The 15,066-nt window shown below is 40.6% G+C and overlaps 1 protein-coding gene across 5 annotated transcripts in view; it reads left to right on the top strand.

Moving 5' to 3' along the window:
• The window catches only part of DCX (doublecortin), a 185,709-nt gene that overhangs the window by 73,344 nt on the left and 97,299 nt on the right, over positions 1 to 15,066 (top strand). The window lies entirely within an intron of this gene.

The following is a 15,066-nucleotide window of genomic DNA, read 5'->3' as shown; positions in this document are numbered from 1 at the left end:
AGTTTTGATCTTCTTTTTCTCAATTGAGTCCCTTTAGCATTTCATATAATAATGGTCTGGTGATGATGAGCTCCTTAGCTTTTTCTTATCTGGGAAGCTCTTTATCTGTCCTTCAATTCTAAATGATAGCTTTGCTGGGTAGAGTCATCTTAGTTGTAGGTCCTTGTTTTTCATCACTTTGCATATTCCTTGCCCTTCTAGCCTGCAAAGTTTCTTTTGAAAAATTAGCTGACAGTCTTATGAGAAATCCCCTGCAGGTAACTAACTGCTTTTCACTTGCTGCTTTTAAGATTGTCTCTTTATCTTTAACCTTTGGCATTTCAATTATGATGTGTCTTGGAGTGGGCCTCCTTGCATCTATCTTGTCTGAGATTCTCTGTACTTCCTGGACTTGCATGTCTATTTCATTCACCAAATTAAGGAAGTTTTCATTATTTTTTCAAATAGATTACCAATTTCTTGCTTTTTTTACTTCTCTTTCTGGCATCCCTATGATTTGGATCTTTGTTAGAATGCTTGAAGTTGTCCCAGAGGCTCTTTACACTATCCTTATTATTTTTTTTTTGGATTGTTTTTTCTTATAGTTCTGATTGGTTAGGTTTTGCTTCCTTACATTCCAAATCATTGATTTGATTCTCAGCTTCATCTACTCTACTGTTGATCCCTATAAATTGTTCTTTATTTCAACTACTGTACCCTTCATTTCTGACTGGATCGTTTTTATGCTGTTGAGGTTGTCATTAAGTTCCCTGAGCATCCTTACAACCAGTGTTTTGAACTCTAAATATGGTAGATTGCTTGTCTTCATTTTGTTTAGTTCTTTTGCTGGAGTTTTCATCTATTCTTTCATTTGGGCTACATATCTTTGTCTCCTCATTTTGGCAGCCTTCCTGCATTTTTTTTCTGTTTTAGGTACAGCTGCTATTACTCCCTGTCTTGGTAGTGTGGCCTAAGGTAGTAGGTGTCTTGTAAGGTTCAGTGGCACAACCTCCCCTGTCACCCATGCTGGGTACTCAAGGTGTTCCCACCATGTTAGCTGAGTACACCCTCCTCTTGTAGTTGAGCCTTGATTACTGTTGGCAAATCAATGGGAGGGATTTATTCAGGTCAGTAAGCTGGAAGGACTGACTGTGACCACTGACCACCAACCTCTGCCTTCCATGAAGGATCAGCTGGGCAGGGTCAGTGGGGTGGCACTCTGACATGGCCTGTAGCTGTCCACTGGGTGAGCAGGCCCTGGGGTTACCCAGGTGGTACAGGTGAAGTTCAGCCACCACCTGTGTTCTGTCTGGGGCTACCCTGCATGAGCTACAAAGCAATCTACAGATGGCTGTTACTTGTGCTGGGCTTAGAGGGCCCCAGGCACAGCCAAGCTATGAACCTAGGATGGCTGCTGCTAGTTCTGGGCCTGGGGCCACGTAGCATGTGATACATGGGCTGGGGACTTGATCAGGCTAACTGTTGTTTGTTTGAGAGTATTTAGGAAGATGTGAAGCATGAACCTAGACAAGCCATTCATATGGGATAGCCACAGTTAACAGCTTGGATGGGCCCATAAGTTGGGTGGGATGGAGTCTCAGGGGATCTCCAGGGCAGGGCAAACAGTGGTGGCCAGGTTGATGGAGTCTCAGATATGGCATCAGCCTGCCAGCTCTGTGGCCCTGTGGGGTGATCATTCAGAAAAGGAACAATGGCCTCTGCCTGCCTTTCTGTCTGGGAAAAAGCTGTCCCTCAGCTCTTGTCCAGATGCCAGGCAATTAAGTTCCCCTGTCTATGCTACTGATGCCATTCAAGCTGCTATCCCTATGCTGGTGCAAGAACTCAGAGCTATGTGTTTGAGTAAGTCTGTGTGTGGCTTCTTTAAGTGGAACTGCTTTGGAGTCCAGCAGATTCTTCCACTGACTCAAATCCCAATGGTATTTGCTGTCAGAAGTTATGGGGACTTATCTTCCTGGCACTGGAATCCTGAACTGGTGAGGGGAGCTTGGTGTGGGGCTGGGACCCCTCACTCCTGAGATATCCCTTCAGAATTTTTATCTACCACATATGGGTATGGGAATAACCTGTTTTGCATGTCTGTGTCTCCATCTCTACACCCCTCCTACCATTCTGGGTGGATGTGGCTTCTTTAATTCCATAGTTGTTGAGCTTCCATTCAACTTGATTTCTTATGGTTCTGAGTGATGGTTGTTCTATAGTTGTAATTTTGATGTGGTTGTGAGAGGAAGTGAGCCATGCTTACCTAGGCCATCATCTTGGAGATCTAGCTCTTATATCATTGTTTATTAATTTCAATTTGGAGAAATTTGGTGGATGATACACAATGGCAGTATCATCCAAGCTTCCATAATTTAAAGATTGTGGTGTTAAGATTCAAACCCTTGTCTGTAGTCTTCTTCTTGCATCCAGACAGTTAGAAATGAGCATAGCAAGGACTATGGGCCAGGTACAGAATGTCGGCAGGGAGGAAATTCCCCAAAGAATCCTTTTTTAAAAGGATTTATGAACGGCCAAAAGACATATGAAAAAATGTTCAAAGTAACTAATCATCAGAGAAATGCAAATTAAACCCTAGTGAGATGTCACTTCACACCTGTCAGACTGGCTATCATAAATAAATCAACCAACAAGTGCTGGTGATGATGTGGAGAAAAAGGATCCCTTATACACAGGGATCGCAAATTGATGCAGCCACTATGGAAAACAGTATGGAGATTTTGAAAAATTAAAAACAGAGCTACCTTATGACCCAGCAACTTCACTTCTGAGTATGTATCCAAAGAAAACCAAAACACTAAGTTGAAAAGGTATATGTACCTCTAGGTTCATTGCAGCATTATTTACAATAGCCAAGATTTGGAAGCAACCCCAAAGCCAATCAATAGATGAGAGGATAAAGAAGTGATATATACACAGTGGAATATTACTTGGCCATAAATAATAATAAATTCTTACTATTTGTGACTTGAAAAAGCATGGATGGACCTACAGGGTATTATGCTAATTGAAATGAGTCAGAGAGAGAAAAACAAATACCATATGATTTTACTTATATGTGGACTCTAAACAACAAAATAAACAATGAGCAAAACAGAAACAGATTCATAGATACAAAGAAAAAACTGAGGGTTGACAGATAGGAGGGGTATTGGGGGACTGGGTGAAAAAGGTAAAACAATTAAGTACACATTGGCAGTTACAAAATAATAACAAGATGTAAAGTACAGAATAGGGAATATAGTCAATAATATAATAACTATGTGTGGTGCCAGGTGGGTACTAGAATTACTGGGTGGGGACACTTTGTAAATTATATATTTATCTAACCACTATGATGTAAACCTGAAGTTAATATAAAATAATATGTATATCAACTGTACTTAAAAAAATTAAAAACACAGTGGTTTTGAAAATATGTAGGAACATAAAAAAATGTTTAATACATAATATAGGGTAGGGCAAAAGTAGGTTTATAGTGAGCACACAAAAGAAGAATTTATTTCTGTTATTATTTATTACTTATTATATTATTTTCCATGTGAATGACTGTAAACCTCCTTTTGCCCCACCCTGTATTAAATTGGGATGCAAAAACCTATAAAGCATATGTATATATGCATATACATATATATATTTGCATCTTAAAAAAAGTATATGTGGAGATGGCAAAAAGTATAAAGTTGACATTTAAATGACTATAAATTAGTAAGGATTACTCTAGACCAGTGGTTTTCAATCTGAGGTGATTTGGGTTTCCCCCCCAATAGGGGATATTTGGCAATGTATAGAGATTTTTGGTTGTCATGACTTGCAGGTAGGGACAGTATTCCCATCCAGTAGGTAGAGATCAAAGATACTAATAAATATACTACAATGCACAGGACAGTTCTTCCAATCCCTGCTAAGAAAGAATTATATGGCCCCATATGTCAGTAATATCAAAGTTGAGTAAACCTGCTATAGACTAGTACCTCACACTAGTGCATATGTCACAGGAATATTGTTAAGATGCAGCTTCTGATTCAAAAAGTCTGAGGTGAGGTCTGAGATTCTGCATTTCTTAGAATCCCTCTGGTGATACCCATACTACTGGTCCACAGACCACATATTGAGTAACAAAAGGACCTATTCTCTCTTTATACCTCCACCAAATCCTGCCTATTTAGAGTCCCATCCTTTCAAGTCTCTGCTTTGGGTTTTGTTATACTGAGAAACTACTAAGGAGTAATTGCAGGAAATTGGTTAATATATTTTTTGCAGTTACCAGGGCCATCAAAACCTTCGACTAAAGACTTACTTGGATGAGAATTTCAGGAACTAAGCACAACCAACAAGAGAGATACATTTTGTTTCATGGCACCTTTGGGGAAATAGGACAACCTTTTTTTAACAGAGGTTTTAGAAGCAGGTTTACCTAAGCTGGGTTTGTAGAAGCTGTTTTACTCATTTTTCATATGTCGGGTAGAAAGCACAGTACTTAGATCAAAATGTTTGTTGAACCAAGTGAAAAATTATCTATAGCTCTGTAGATAGATGCTAGAGAAGCAAAGCAAAAGTATTTACTGGGGCAGGAGATAGTCACGAATCCCTTCAAGGCCAGAAAAGAATGCTCTTCAGCAGCTTTCCACTTAAATGGATAACACTGAAATGAATATATCCTCCTGCAATATACTCCTCAACCCTGGATGGAAGCAGGACAACTTAAAATATTGGTGTGTTCTTCAACTTATGCCATACACAAAAATAAATTCAAGGTGGATAAAAGACTTAACTATAAATCATAACACCATAAAAGTCCTAGAGGAAAACATTGGCAGGAAAATCTCAGACATTCCATGCAGCAATATCCTCACAGACACATCCCGTAAAGCAAGGGACATAGAGGAAAGAATAAACAAATGGGACCTCATCAAAATGAAAAGCTTCTGCATGGTAAAGAAAACAACATTAAAATAAAAAGAGAACCAACAGTATGGGAAAACATATTTGCCAATGATACCTCAGACAATGGTTTCATCTCCAAAATATATAAAGAACTCACATGACTCCACTCGAGGAAGACAAACAACCCAATTAAAAAATGGGCAAAGGACTTGAATAGACACTTCTCCAAGGAAGACATACACAGGGCCCAGAGACACATGAAAGGATGTTCAGCATTACTAGCCATCAGAGAGATGCAAATTAAAACCACAATGAGGTACCATCTCACACCAGTCAGAGTGGCTAACATAAACAAATCCACAAACAAATGTTGGAGAGGATGCAGAGAAAAGAGAACCCTAGTGCACTGTTGTTGGGAATGCAGACTGGTGAGGCCACTGTGGGAAACAGTATGGAATTCCCTCAGAAAAGTAAAAATGGAACTACCCTTTGACCCAGCAATTCCGCTGCTGGGATTATACCCTAAGAACCCTGAAACACCAATCCAAAAGAATCTTTGCACCTCAAGGTTCATAGCAGCACAATTTACAATACCAAGTACTGGAAGCAACCTAAGTGCCCATCAGCAAAGGAGTGGATCAAAAAACTATGGTACATTTACAGAATGGAATTCTAGGCAGCAGAGAGAAAGAAGGAGCTTATACCCTTTGCAATGGCATGGATGGAACTGGAGAGCATTATGCTAAGTGAAATAAGCCAGGCGGTGAGGAACAAACACCATATGATCTAACCTTTATCTGAAACAGAATCAACAGAAGAAAAAAGCAAACAAAATATAACCAGAGACATTGAAATTAAGAACAGTGTAACAATAGCCAGAGGGGAGTGGGGAGGTGATAGTGGGGAGAGGGGATTACAGGAACTACTATAAAGGACACATGGACAAAACCAAGGGGGAGGGTGGAGGTGGGGGAGGGAGGTGGGTTCACCTGGGGTGGGGTGGAGGGATGGGGAGAAAAGGCATACAACTGTAATTGAATAACAATACAAATTAAAAAAATTTATTGTTTTGTTTTTTTAATTAATTAATTTATTTGTATTCAGTTACAATTGTCTGCATTTTCTCCCCATCCCTTGCTTGGGACTCTCTTTGTTTCCTGGATTTGGGTGACTTTTTCTCCCATCAGATTAGGGAAATTTTCCATCATTACTTTTTCAAACAGGTTTTCTATCCCTTGCTCTTTTTCTTCTCCTTCTGGTATTCCTATTATACGGATATTGCTACGTTGCATGTTGTCCTGCATTTCCCTTAATCACTCTTCATTCTTTCTGAGCCTCTTTTCCTTTTCTTGCTCTTTCTGGGTGTTTTTTTCTACTTTGTCCTCCACCTCGCTGATCCAATTCTCTGCTTTATCAAGTCTGCTTTTGATTCATTCTACTGTATTCTTCAGTTCAGAATTTGTATTCTTCATTTCCTCTTGGCCCTTGTTGATAGTTTATATTTCATTTATCATGTTGATATATTTTGCAGTGAGTTCATTGTAGTTTCCCCGTAGTTTCTGGTAGTTCTCTGTGAGTTAAGTGAGCTTCCTGGTATCCATTAGTTTGAACTCAGTATCTGATAGTTGACTTGCCTCTATTTCATTTAGCATTCTTTCTGAGGCTTCCTCCTTTCCTTCATTTGGGGATTGTTTCTTTGTCTTCCCATTGTTTGTGAAACTCTTCTTGTTAGCCTCTGCTTCTTAAATTGATCTATTCTGACTCCCTGGGTTTATGGTATGAACTTCTATGGTAGAATGCCAGTGGGATTCAGTGGTGCTGTCTCCTTAATCTCCTGCACTCACTGGTCTTGAGCTGATGCTTATGGATCTAATAGGGTGTAACTCTGGTATTTTCAGAGCTCCAGGTTTTATTGTCTCACCTGTGGGATAAGGAGAAAGAAGAAAGGAAAAGGGAGAAGGGAAGGAAGGAATAAGGGAATAGAAAGGGAATGGAAGGAAGGAAGGAAGCAAGGAAGGAAGGAAGGAAGGAAGGAAGGAAAGAAAGATGAAAAAAGATCGGGGGAAAGATAAGAAGAAGGAATTTTTACAAAAATTAAAATAAAAAATAAATAAAAGTAAAGGAATAAAAGGAAGGAATAAAAAAGTAAACGAAGGAATGGTCATTTAGGCAGGAATGAAAAAGTAAACGATGGATGGAAGGAGGAATAATAAAAGTATGAAGGAGAGAAAGGAAGAAGGAATTTCAGAGGAAAGGAGAAAGAAAAAAAATAAGAAAAGAAAAGTCTTCTGTTGGGATTAAACTGGTCAGGTTAGTTCTGCTGGTCTTCCTGTCTTTTAAACAGGAGGGGTTGGTGGGGGGGATTGGTTTCACTTTTCTCCCTTCCTGAGCCACACTCTTTGCTGTTGTCCAGCCTCCAGTCCAGTTCCTCAGGGTCCTTCTGCTCCCCCCTAGGCCTTTAGTTCACCAGTTGTGCTGTCCTTGAGTTGCACCAATTAGGGACAACTCACACTCCACCTTCTTGCTCTTTGCTGTCTTAGATGCTAGGGGCTCTAGGTGCTCCTTCAGCTAGTTCAGCCCCCTACTGGGTCAAGTCTTTCTGGGTTGAAAGACTAGCCATGCAGCTCCCCTCTGCTGGGCATTCTGCCTTCCTCCTAGAGAGTGAGAAGTCCCTGCAGGGCTCTGTGCACAGGGGCTAGGTGGGAGTTGTTCAGAACTGGTGTTTCAGGTGTGGTCACCCGCGGGCAGCCGGTCTGCTGATGGGTTTTGTAAAGATCACTGGCTTTCAGGCTGTGCGCTGGGACAGCCAGTCATTGATCCAGGTGTGCACCCACTGGAGGTTTCAGGAGTGGGCGCCCAGGGTGCTGATCGAGATGCGTGCCCACCCAGGCAGTTTGGGCCTGTGTGCCCAGGCAGCAAAGCCGCCAATCTGGGTGCACACTGATCACCGACTTTGGGCCTGTGCACCTAGGGCAGCCACATGGCTGATCAGGGTGTATGCCCACTGGGCTTCATGTGTGTGCTGGGACTGCTTATCCTGCATTCACAGTCCAGGGGCTGAGGGGGTAGGGGCGCAAGAGGCCATGGCTGCTCTGGAGAGTTCTCTAAATAGCCGCTGAGTGCCTCTCTTTTTTCTTTTTCTTTTTGAGAAATTCTTCCTATTCAAGCCCCCCTGGTCCAAACAAGCACCTGGCCTCTCACACAGCCCAGCCTGGCTCTCTCCTGAGAATACTGCAGGAGACCCTGTGCCCCGGCCAGGGGCTTCAGCTGCCCTGGTCCCTGCGCTGGTCCCAGGGACCTTATTGTCCTTAAGCACTCTTCTTACTGTCTGATATTTCAATGTCCTCTATCATTGATCTCTGATCTTCATATATGCTAGAATACCATTGGCTGTTTGCTCTGTTCCTCAGATCAGCTAGGTGTTTCACTGGTGTCGAGGAGAAGTGGACTCTGCTCCCACCTATCTCACTGCCATCTTCCACCGCTATACAACCTGGAGATTTCCGGGGAGACCATTACTAATCCCATAAACTCAAGACCTAGATAAAGCAGTTGGGTACTCAAGATGGCGGCAAGATAAGTGGGAGCAGAGTCCACTTCCCCCTGCATGTGGGTGAAACAACTAGATGATCTACTGAGGAACAAAGCGAACAGCCAACAATACCCCAACATTTATGAAGATAGGAGACCAAAAAGTATAGAGGACACTGAAAAAACAGACGGTAAGGGGATTTCTTCAGGACAAAAAGATCCCTGGGACCAGCACAGGGTCCAGGTTGACTGCAGCCCCTGGCTGGGAGAGAGCCGAGTTAATAACCTCTCTCTCCCCTGCCAAACAAGGCTTGAGCAGCACCCAGAGAGACCTGGTTGCTTGAAGTTGCAGGGAGGGGAATAAGGATGATGTGTGGTAAACAGAGACTGTGGGCACCAGCTGGGGAGAATTGGGAGTTGGTCCATGTGGAGCCCTGACCCAGGCAGTCCCCAGTCTAGCTGGGGAGGTGGACTGTGTGAGAGGACAGGCCCTTCCTTGTATGGAGCAGCAGGATTGAGCAGGAGGATTTTCTAAAAAAGAAAAAGACACTCAGGGGTAATTTGGGGAATTCTCCTGCAGCAGCAGCTCCATTCTCCTCTCCACCTGGCCACCCAGAGCTCCTGCAGGGGTGTGGGGGGCATAGAGCCCAAATCATTGGGGAGAGTGCACACCTTGGGGAGGCCTGAGACCACATCTGAGGAACTGGGGAGAGAGCGCACCACGGAAGGCCCAGTAGTGCACATGCACCCACAGCCCAGAGGATGGTGAGTGCCTGAACCTGTAGGTCCTGGGGCTGTACCAGTGCTGGTCAGGAATGGAGAAGAGCTGGGCTAAGCCCCCTCAGTTGGCTGCAGCCAAAAGGACCAGCAAAACTGGCTTGGCCAGTTTGAAGCTAGCAGGCTTGTTCTTTTTCCTTTTTTAAAGTAATTCTTTATTATTTTTTTCTTTCTTTTAACTCTTTCCTCCGCTCTGTCCTGCTTTCTTGTTCTATTCCTTCTTTCTCTCCCTTTATATCTCTTCTTCCTTCCATCTTTATTTTTAAATCCCCACAAGTGAGACAATAAAACCTGAAACTGTGAAAACACCAGAGTTGGACCCAAAGAGGGGGCATCCCAAGAGCTGAGACACTGAAACAATTTTCACTTTGCTACTCCAGAGAACTTGCAAGTTATAGTATATTTGTATTATTATTTTTTCATTATTATTACATCACTCATTTTATTAGTATTTTTGTATCTTTCTTCTTTCTGTTTAGTCTTCTTCGCTTGACTGGTAACTTTGCATTGTTTGACTGGTTTCCCTTGTTCTCTCTTTCATAGTATATTGTTAATTAACTGTCTTTCACTTCACTTGTGTTCCATTAGCACACTACTCTAGGACCTATACTCCCTATTCTAGTTATCCAGATCACATAGATCCTGTCATATGATTGTTTTTCCATTACTATTGTAAATAATAGCTGTCCCATACATCTGTAAATACTACACAGAACCCTTCCCATATCTCAGACCACTTCACTGTTTCCTGACCTTAATTACTGGTGTGGTTAACTCTATTCTCTGACAGATTACACCTATTTTCTACCCTTTACTCTCACTTTACCTCATAATCTTACCTCCCATAAGCTCACACCTTTTTAGATCCAACTCACAATCCTCCCCACCAACAACAAGAGTCTTATCTTCTTTCCACCCTTTTTAAAAAGTGGCTAGGTGAGTGAATTATCACGGTTAACACTATACATACCCATAGGATCCCCTATCTCTTCTCTAAGGGCTGCCCCCCTTATATAAGTACTTTATATATCATAGAATATATTCCTGCTGATTTAAACGATTATGCCTTCCCCCTACAACCTATCACAAAAAAGAGTAGGTAGAAGCTGTGAACACCAGGATACCTCCTGGAAGAGGAAACCCACCAACAAAGGAACCAACAACAGCTAAGAGCAGAGGAAAGTGAAGGAGTGAGTGGAAATCACACTAACTCAACCAAGGACATATATAGAAATACAACTAAATAGTGGAGAAATTACTCAGAACAAACAACTGAACAAGAGCAATAGAAAAGCCTCAAAACCTTGTACACACAGAAGAACCAGCTTCAACACAATCTGCCCATACCTGCACAACAGACAACAAGAGGTGGGGGACAGACTGACCCTCAGATAACCAGCTGGTGGGAAGGACCCACCAAAGAAAACCCTACAGCAACCAAAAACCAAAGAAATACACAGAGCCAACATAAACCACAGATCAGTAAGCTCAGAAGATCAAGGAGACTGTAACACTGAATTGCACAGTTATTCTACCACAGAAGTTTACACCATAAGTCCAGGGGGTCAGAATAGAACAAATTAAGAAGCAGAGGCTATCAGGAAGAGTCTCACAAAAAAGGGAAGACAAAGAAACAACCCCAAATGAAAGGCAAGGAGGAAGTCTAAGAAACAATACTAAGTGAAATAGAGGGAAGGCAACTATCAGATACTGAGTTCAAAGCAATGGTGATCAGGAAGCTCACTGAGCTCACAGAGAACTACCAGAAACTACAGGGAAACTACAATGAACTCACTGAAAATTATATCATCATGAAAAAGGAAATAGAAACTATCAACAAGGGCCAAGAGGAAATGAAGAATACAAATTCTGAACTGAAGAACACAGTAGAAGGAATCAAAAGCAGGCTCAATGAAGTAGAGGAATGGATCTGCAAACTGGAGGACAAGGTAGAAAAAAACACCCAGAAAGAGCAAGAAAAGGAAAAGAGGCTCAGAAAGAATGAAGACGGATTAAGGGAAATGCAGGACAACAAGAAATGTAATAATATTCATATAATAGGGATATGAGAAAGAGAAGAAGAAGAGCAAGGGATAGAAAACCTGTTTCAAAAAGTAATGATAGAAAATTTCCCTTATTTGATGAGAGAAAAAGTCTCACAAATCCAGGAAACACAGAGTCCCAAGTAAGAGGAACCCAAAGAGGCCCACTGCAAGACACACCATAATTAAAATGGCAAAATTCCAAGACAAAGAGAGAATCTTAAAGGCAGCAAGGGAGAAACAGGAAGTAACATACAAGGGAGCCCCAATAAGGTTGGCAGCTGATTTCTCAATGGAAACACTCCAAGCCAGAAGAGAATGGCAAAAAACATTCCAAGTAATGAGCACCAGAGGCCTGCAACCAAGGCTACTTTACCCAGCAAGGCTCTCAATCAAGATAGAAGGCCAAATAAGGAGTTTGCCAGAAAAAAAGAAGTCTAAAAGAATATACTGCCAAAAGACCAGCTCCACTAGAGATGCTAAAGTGACTGCTTTAAGGAAAGGAAGGAAAAGAGAGAGAGAGAGAGAGGAACACAGGTATAAAAAAACAGCAATGAGTAAGTACCTATCGATAATAACCTTAAACGTAAATGGATTAAATGCTCCAATCAAAAGACATAGAATAGCTGAATGGATAAAACATGACCCACACATACGCTGCCTACAAAAGACCCACCTGAGGACAAAAGACCCACCTGAGACTGAAAGTGAAGGGCTGAAAACAAATTTTCCAAGGAAACGGACAGGAAGAAAAAAGCAGGGGTAGCTATACTCATATCAGACAAAGTAGACTTCAAAAAAAGGGCCATAAAGAGAGACCCAGAAGGTCACTTCATAATACTTAAAGGAAGAATCCACCAAGAAAACATAAGCATTGTAAATTATACATGCACCCAACAAAGGAGCACCCAAACACATAAAGAAAATCTTGGAGGACTTCAAGAAAGATATTGACAGCAACACAATTATAGTAGGGGATTTTAACACCCCACTGTCAAAGATGGAGAGATCTTCTAGACAAAATATCAACAAAGATATTGTGGCATTTAACACTGCCCTAGTCTAAATGGACTTAACTGATATATATATCAGTTAATATATATATATATATATATTATGGAGAGAGAGAGAGAGAGAGAGAGCCTTACATCCCAAAGAATCAAATTACAGATTCTTTTCAAATGCACATGGAATATTTTCAAAGGTAGACCACATGATAGGACACAAAGCAAGCCTCAACAAATTCATGAAAATTGCAATCATATCAAGCATTTTTTCTAACCACAAGGGAATGAAACTAGAAGCAAATCTCAAGGGAAAAAACCCAAATCTCTAAAAAAACATGGAAATATATTTTTTACAAAATTACAAAAAAACCGCCATGAACATTGAATAACATGCTATTAAACAATGAATGGTTAAAGAATGAGATAAGGGAAGAAATCAAAAAGTTTCGGGAAACAAACGAAAATGAACTCACAACAATCCAAAACTAATGGGACACAACAAAGGCAGCCTTGAGAGGGAAGTTCACAGTGATACAGGCCTACCAAAAAAGAATAGAAATATTTCAAATTAAAAACCTAACCCTACACCTACAAGAACTCGAGGAACAACAACAAAGACAACCCAGAACAAGTACAAGGAAGGAAATAACCAAGATCAGAGCAGAATTAAATGACATGGAGTCTAAAATCACAATTGTAAGGATCAATGAATCCAGGAGCTGGGTCTTTGAAAAGATAAAGAAAATTGACAAGCCCTTAAGAAGGCTCAGGACAAAAAGTTAGAGGACCCAAATAAACACAATCAGAAATGAAAGAGGCAAGACTACAACTGATACTACAGAAATACAAAGGATTGTAAGAAATTAATACGAAGAACTATATGCCAAGAAATGTGAAAACCTAGATGAAATGAACAAATTTCTAGAAAAATATAACCTTCCAACACTCAATGAAGAAGCAGTAGGAAGCCTGAACAGACCAATAACACCCGATGAAATTGAAACAATAATCAAAAAGTTTCCGGCACACAAAAGCCTTGAACCAAACTGTCTCAGAGGAGAATTCTATGGAGCGTTTAAGGGAGAGCGAACACCCATCCTCCACAGATCATTTTTAAAAATTCAAGAATATGGGAGACTCCTGAACATTTTTATGAAGTCAACATCATCCTAATCCCAAAACCAGATAAAGACAAAACAAAGAGAGATAACTTCAGGCCAATAACGCTGATGAACATAGATTCTAAAATCCTCAACACAATATTGGCAAACCACATCCAGCAATATGTTAAAAAGATCATACAACATGGTCAAGTGGAGTTCATCGAAGGGATGTAAGGATGGTACAATATTTGCAAATCAATAAGCATAATACATCACATAAACAAAAGCTAAGACAAAAATCACATGATCATTCAATAGAGGCGGAAAAGTCACTAGATAAGGTACAGCAGCCATTTATGATAAAAACAATTAGCAAAGTGGGAATAGAGGGAGCATTCCTCACCATAATAAAGACCACATATGAGAGACCTACAGCCAACATCATATTCAATGGATAACAACTTAGAGCTTTCCTACTAAGTTCAGGAACAGTACAAGGATGCTCTCTCTCAGCACTCCTATTCAACATTGTATTGAAAGTCCTAGCCACAGTGATAAGACAAGAAAAAGCAATAAAAGTCATCCAAATGGGAAAGGAGGAAACAAAACTGTCACTGTTTGCAGATGACATGATAGTGTACATAGAAAATCCTGTAGACTCTACCAAAAAACTGCTCAACCTAATGAGTGAATTTGGCAAAACAGCTGGATACACAGTCAAAACTCAGAAATCAAAGGCATTCTTGCATACCAACAATGAATCATCAGAAACAGAAATCAGGAAAAAAATCCTATTTGATATACCAACAAGAAAAATCACGTACCTAGGAATAAACCTAACCAAGGAGGTGAAAGACCTGTACTCAGAAAACTATACAACACTGAAGAAAGAAATTAAGGAAGACAGAAACAAATGGAAGCATATACCATGTTCATGGATTGGAAGAATTAACATCATCAAAATGACCATACTACCCAAAGCGATATAGAGATTGAATGTAATCCCTATTAAAGTAACAATGATGTATTTCACAGATATAGAGCAAACATTTCAGAAATTTATATGGAATCATAAATGACCCTGAATAGCTGCAGCAATTTTGAGAAAGAAGAACAAACCAGAAGGGATCACAATATCTGATATCAAACTGTATTACAAGGCCACTGTAATCAAAACAGACTGATACTGGCATAAAAACAGGCACATAGACCAATGGAACAGAACAGAGAGCCCAGAAATCAACCCAAGTCTCTACGGTCAATTAATATTTGACAAAGGAGGCAGGAGCATAAAATGGAGCAAAAACAGCCTCTTCAACAAATGGTGTTGGGAGATCTGGACAGCTACGTGGAAAAAAATGAAACTCGTTCACCAACTTACACCATACACAAAAATAAATTTAAGGTGGGTAAAAGAATTAAATATAAGTCGAAACATCATAAAAGTCTTAGAGGAAAACATTGGCAGGAAAATCTCTGACATTGCACACAGCAACATCCTCACAGACATGTCCCCTAAAGCAAGGGACATAAAGGACAGAATAAACAAATGGGACCTCATCAAAATGAAAAGCTTCTGCGTGGCTAAAGAAAACAAGCACCAAATTACAAAGAGAACCAACAGTATGGGAAAACACATTTGCCAATGATACCTCAGACAAGGGTTTGATCTCCAAAATATATAAAGAACTCACACAACTCCACTCCAGGAAGACAGACAAC

The sequence above is a fragment of the Desmodus rotundus genome, chromosome X (genome assembly GCF_022682495.2).
Source record: "Desmodus rotundus isolate HL8 chromosome X, HLdesRot8A.1, whole genome shotgun sequence".
Classification (NCBI taxonomy): domain Eukaryota; kingdom Metazoa; phylum Chordata; class Mammalia; order Chiroptera; family Phyllostomidae; genus Desmodus; species Desmodus rotundus.
Note: the sequence above shows the minus strand (reverse complement) of the source record. Positions and strands in the feature narration are given on the sequence as shown.